The sequence below is a fragment of the Salmo trutta genome, chromosome 13 (genome assembly GCF_901001165.1).
Source record: "Salmo trutta chromosome 13, fSalTru1.1, whole genome shotgun sequence".
Lineage (NCBI taxonomy): Eukaryota > Metazoa > Chordata > Actinopteri > Salmoniformes > Salmonidae > Salmo > Salmo trutta.
Window position 1 is genome coordinate 69843627 of NC_042969.1, and position 6000 is coordinate 69849626.

The following is a 6000-nucleotide window of genomic DNA, read 5'->3' on the forward strand; positions in this document are numbered from 1 at the left end:
ATTCAAATAGGTGGACAGACAAAAAGCTAGTACATTGAACCAAATACTCCCTTCATATGTACAGCATTCATTTTTTATTTCAGGAGCCATTAGTTCTGCTATCTCAGTGTGCAAAAGTTTAAGCTGTATTTGTTTGTTTTGGAAGTGCTTTCCAAATGACTGTGCAGCAGGCCTACACTCACATGCTTGCCCAGATTCACCCAGCTGCCAGTCACAGTAACCTGTTCACCAGTTCATACCAGCAGCACTGTCTGGTGGACTTCACTCCCCAACCAATTTCAATTAGGTTAAATATACACCTGTTACTTTTCTATGTTCCACCTCCATTTCAATAAAATGTGCAAATCAATAAACAACCCGCCCACCGGGAAATAGGAAACAATTGTATTTAATACAATGCCCCACTGGGCACACACTGGTTGAATCAACGTTATTTCCACGTAATTTCAATAAAATGATGTTGAACCAATGTGGAATAGACATTGAATTGATGTCTGTGCCCAGTGGGGCTTTACTGCAACCCACTTCCTACAGTAGAAGGGGGGAATGTTTCAGCTGAGGACTGAGCTACTTTTCTCTCAAATGTTGGTGAAGACATTATTTCCATGGCTAGGAGGGGAGGCCATTATCCGAAGGCTGCCTTTCCGTTTTTTACATTGTCACTTGAACTTTGCCGGAGAATAGGAAATTGCTTGAAAATGTCACCTGTTCCTGAGCTTTGTGTCTCGAATCAAAAACGTGGACATTGGCCTGGTGCTATTTCCAACCTGTCATGGACATCACAGCTCACCAAAGCACTCAATAAGCCATCACACCATTTCTCCCAGCGGCTGCTTTGCTTTTTTCTGTTTCTTTGATAACTCTGTCAGACAGTAAGACATACAGTGCGTTCGGAAAGTATTCAGAACCCTGTCATGACGTTGCCCTGTTGGGTGAGGTTTATGACCCCCCCCCCCCCCCCATAAATACCTTTTCCCTTTTTCTCTCCACTCTACAGTATAGACTCTGGAAAGCCCTTTGTTAACATAGAGAGAGTATAGAACATAAAAAAAAGATTGGGGAATGGAACAATATTTCCCTTTCTCAACAAGTCGAAAGTGTACTTAAAGAATATGATGTCAGATCAGTTGATGTCTGGGACATTATATCTGACGATAGGATGACATAAATTGTATCTTGGAAAGTCTACACATTCTAGTTATCAGAATCACATGGAATTGTTGAGCAATTGAAATGTTTAAATATTAAACTATTTGTGAAAAGAAGAAATTTAATTTTATCTTCTAAATGAGAGAAATGTTTAAATAAGTAAACTTATTCTCACTAAGTGTCCATGCCCAAGTGAACAGATATTAGTTGAGAACTATGAAACACGCCCTTCTCTCCCCCAGTACAAAAGCCCGTTGACCGATGTCAACTTCAGTTCCCGATGACATGAGGACTGGTGTCCATGTGTTTAAAAGGGCTAATTTCAATTACAACCTAACAAAATTAACATTTAGTTCCAGAAATGTTAGGACTGCTGTCCTAACATTTAAAAGGGCGAATTTCAACGTGGAGGTGACGATCACCACGCTGGAATTGTGAATTTCGACTAGACCAGCCATAATATCGCGCAAGCTGATTATGGAAACTTGGTATGAACTTTGAATGATTATTCACGAAAGAAGAAGTGATACCTCCTAGACGTCGAGTTATCAGCTGCAGCTGTAAACGTACGTGGCTTAGGAAAGGACAGACAATCTCAGAAAAACGACAGGGTACTTTAACGTATCCGCTCGACAACACTACGACCAGAAAGATTCTTTAAAGGACAATGGTGATCTCTGCTGGGTAAACCAGTCTTCCATCTTCGACCCATCCATCGAAGCACAGCTCAGAGTAAATATATATATCTTGCATTTTCCTCTTCCAAATGGGAGGTTATTAGAATGCATAAGATTCTGTATTTACTATAGTATAGCTTCTCAAGGTCCGATAGAGATTCAACCCCTTCGTCCCTCAGTGTTCTTTCATTCAAACACAAACCCCTTCCTTTGTGTAACCAGCCATCATATTGGGTTAGCCCACTAGGGGCTTTTCATGACATGATTAGTAATCCATTTGTGATCTAGCCTGTGTATATATATGTAATTCTGTGTAATTATTTAGGTATTTAGTAAATAAAAAATTATGCCAATTTGTGTATTGCTGAATCAACTTATTAGCTAGGGTTCGTGCAGATAACCATAACCTTCAGATCTTTAACTTGTTATGGATAGGGGGCAGTATTTTCACGGCCGGATAAAAAAGGTATCCGATTTAATCTGGTTATTACTCCTGCCCAGAAACTAGAATATGCATATAATTAGTAGCTTTGGATAGAAAACACTCCAACGTTTCTAAAACTGTTTGAATGGTGTCTGTGAGTATAACAGAACTCAAATGGCATGCCAAAACCTGAGAAGATTCTGTACAGGAAGTACCCTGTCTGACCATTTCTTGGCCTTCTTTGTCATCTCTATCCAAAACAAAGGATCTCTGCTGTAACGTGACACTTTCTAAGGCTCCCATAGGCTCTCAGAAGGCGCCAGAACGTTGAATAATGACTTTGCAGTCTCTGGCTGAAAAACAGTAGCGCATTTGGTAAGTGGTCGATCTGAGAACAATGAGACGGGCGCGAGTGCACGTGAAGAGTCCATTTTACTTTTTCAGTCTTTGAACGAAAACAACGATTCCGGTCGGAATATTGTCGCTATTTTACGAGAAAAATCGCATAAAAATTGATTTTAAACAGCGTTTGACATGCTTCGAAGTATGGTAATGGAATATTTTGAATTTTTTTGTCACGATATGCGTCCGCGCGTCACCCTTCGTTACCCTTCGGATAGTGTCTTGAACGCACGAACAAAACGCCGCTATTTGGATATAACTATGGATTATTTGGAACCAAACCAACATTTGTTGTTGAAGTAGAAGTCCTTATTACAAAGAGAGTGAAAGTAAAGTATGGATGTGACTGTGTTCTTGGGTTCCTTCAATGCTACAGAAATGTTTTGGTACCCTTCACCATATCCTTGCCTCGACACAATCCTGTCTCAGAGCTCTACGGACAATTCCTTTAACCTCATGGCTTGGTTTTTGCTCTGACATTCACTGTGGGACCTTATATAGACAGGTGTGTGCCTTCCCAAATCATGTCCAATCAATTGAATTTACCACAGGTGGACTCCAATCAAGTTGTACTAACATCTCAAGGATGATAAATGGAAACAGGATGGAACGGAGCTCAATTTCGAGTCTCATAGCAAAGGGTCTGAATACTTGTGTAAATAAGGCATTTCTATTTTTACATTTAATTAATTAGCAAAAATTTCCAAAAAGCTGTTTTTGCTTTGTCATTATTGGGTATTGTGTGTAGATTGATGAGGAACAATTGAAACATATATACACAGCCCTTAGCTGTGGTATATTGGCTGTAACGTAACAACATGTGAAAAAAGGAAGGGGTCTGAATACTTTCCGAATGCACTGTATTTCATACACCTATCCCTCTGGGGTCACACGGGACAAAGGGTCTGCGGGAGAAAGGGTCTGTGGAAACAACGTCTTGTTTCAAAGGAGGAATTAACATTGTATTAATTATCTCAAGAGACAGGAGACAGACTGACCTGACCTCGGGTTAATATCTGTACTAAAGGTATTCTGAATTTTGCTGATTGTTTATCTTAAGGGTGGAACTGGACTGTGTCATATGGCAGGTTGGATTAGTCAACATGTGTCTATTTATAATTTGAATATTAAAAGTGCTGAAACTAGCTTTTAGGTTTACTGCAGTACAGGGCAGATGGATTGGTATGCGTCACTGAATGAAATAATAACCTTGGCAAATTATACTCCAGATTCTCCAGGAATGTGACTCTGTTCAAGACTTCACAGGATTGTACTGCCTTGAATGTATTTTTTTAAGAGAGAACATACAACAGGATATGCAACCCAGTCTTGCTGAGAAGGAAACAATATTGCATCAGCGCTGTTAGAACATTCTGACAGGGCCATTAACTTCCACAGAGGCCCCATTAAGTCAACTGACAAATGGTTGGGATATAAACAACAAATTAATGTTTCATTATGATAATTTTATCATTTCATTTATTTTCAATTACTTGTTATCTATCTCTAATTATAAACTGGGTGGTTCGAGCCCTGAATGAGGACTGGCTGAAAGCCATGGTAAATGAGACCTTATACCAGGAGTATGACAAAACGTGTTTTTACTGTTCTAATTATGTTGGTAACCAGTTTATAATTGTTATAAAGCACTTTGGGGGGGTTGTGGTGTATGGCCAATATACCACGACTAAGGGCTGTATCCAGACACGTTGCGTTCTGCCTAATATCAGCCCTTAGCTGTGGTATATTGGCCATACGCCACACCCCCTCAGGCCTTATTGCTTAAACATAATGCAAATGAAAACACTTATCTTTGTACCGAATATCTCAGATGGATATGTTCATTTTCATTCTACAGGTGCATGAACCTGTGTATACCTTTCATTAATGTCTTAATGAAGTACGTGAGCAATTTATAGCCATCAAGACTTTATGTCCAGGAGTGTGATCAGGAGAAATATGAGTGCATGACATGTTGAACAACTGACAGGCAAGTCAATGGGTTAGAGATTACTAAATGAGGTGAGCTTGCATAATGTAGTAATATTAGTTGGACTAAAGGATGTGTTGGAATGCAGAGCCTGGTGCCAATCGTAAACCTGTTTGTATGTCCCACCAATAAATGACAAAATCTACACAGGAACTGTTCTCTTTTGTCTTTATTTTAATGGTTAGTCACCCTTTGAAGTGTCCTGTTTTTCAAGTCCCGCAGTCAAGTGGTCCCATTTTTGTTTTAGCTGGGCTGAAGTGTGTTTGGCTACACTCTCTTTCCCTGGTGCCAATCATGTTTGGTTACAGTAGACTGAATACGTCAGAGTTGTAACCAGGTCATCAAGTAAGCCTCTGTGCTGACAGTTTGAGTACAAGAGGCTGCCAGTCTCACAGAAATGAGGCGACATAATTACTTTTGCACTAATTAATATATGGTCTTATCGCAACCTTTATGGATCAAGATTAATGAGTTGTATTCATGATGGGTACCTGTGAAGCTACGTTTACTTCCACGATCTTTAATCATGTCTCACCTTTTTCTTACAAAGTTGTCATAGTTTTTTAATTGCTAGGAAACATGCAAAGGCTTATTCATCACTGACTCGTCACATCATATATTCAGACTTGGGAAAATATATTAGAATGGTAATACACGTGCTGTAAATACTAATTGAATTTGCATTAATCTTCATTTTATACACTGACTTAATGTGAATGACCCACTTGGTTAACATTAACTTTCACTGGCATATTAATTAAATAAATATTATTCATGAGTCTTCAGCATTTGAGACAATATGTAACATTAGCTACAGTGCTTTTTCTTTTCACCTCATCTTTTTCATTTTTCTTTCTTTGATCAAGTTTAATTGAACAGTTAAGCAAGTTATAACTTTCGAACCTTAATAGTTCTAAATAAGCCTATTATATATTTTGTCAAACTTTTGAAATCTCAATTATCAATTTACAAGGAACGGACAGGGTTTTACTTGTACTATATTGAGATCAATTACTAGACTAATGAAAGTGGAATGGAATTTTGTGCTACAAACTGTATAGGTAGCAATATATATTAGGGGCCTTTTGAAAACGAGCTGCTTGATTGAAAGCTGTAATAACAAGTTAGCATTCAATTGATGTAGCGATATCAGCTTAAGAAAATGCTTTGCTCAATGAAAATACTATGTGGAGGTAATAGAGCCTTTGTTACCAGATTGAATCAGTGTTGTCCAAGTCAATATTATTACCTAGCTTTAATTCATTCATAAAATTTTTTTTTTTTTACTCAGCAAGGAGTGTAAACTGTATCGTTTTGTTAATTTACTATATTGCAGTAAGCCTTTAAGGCTGCAGGTA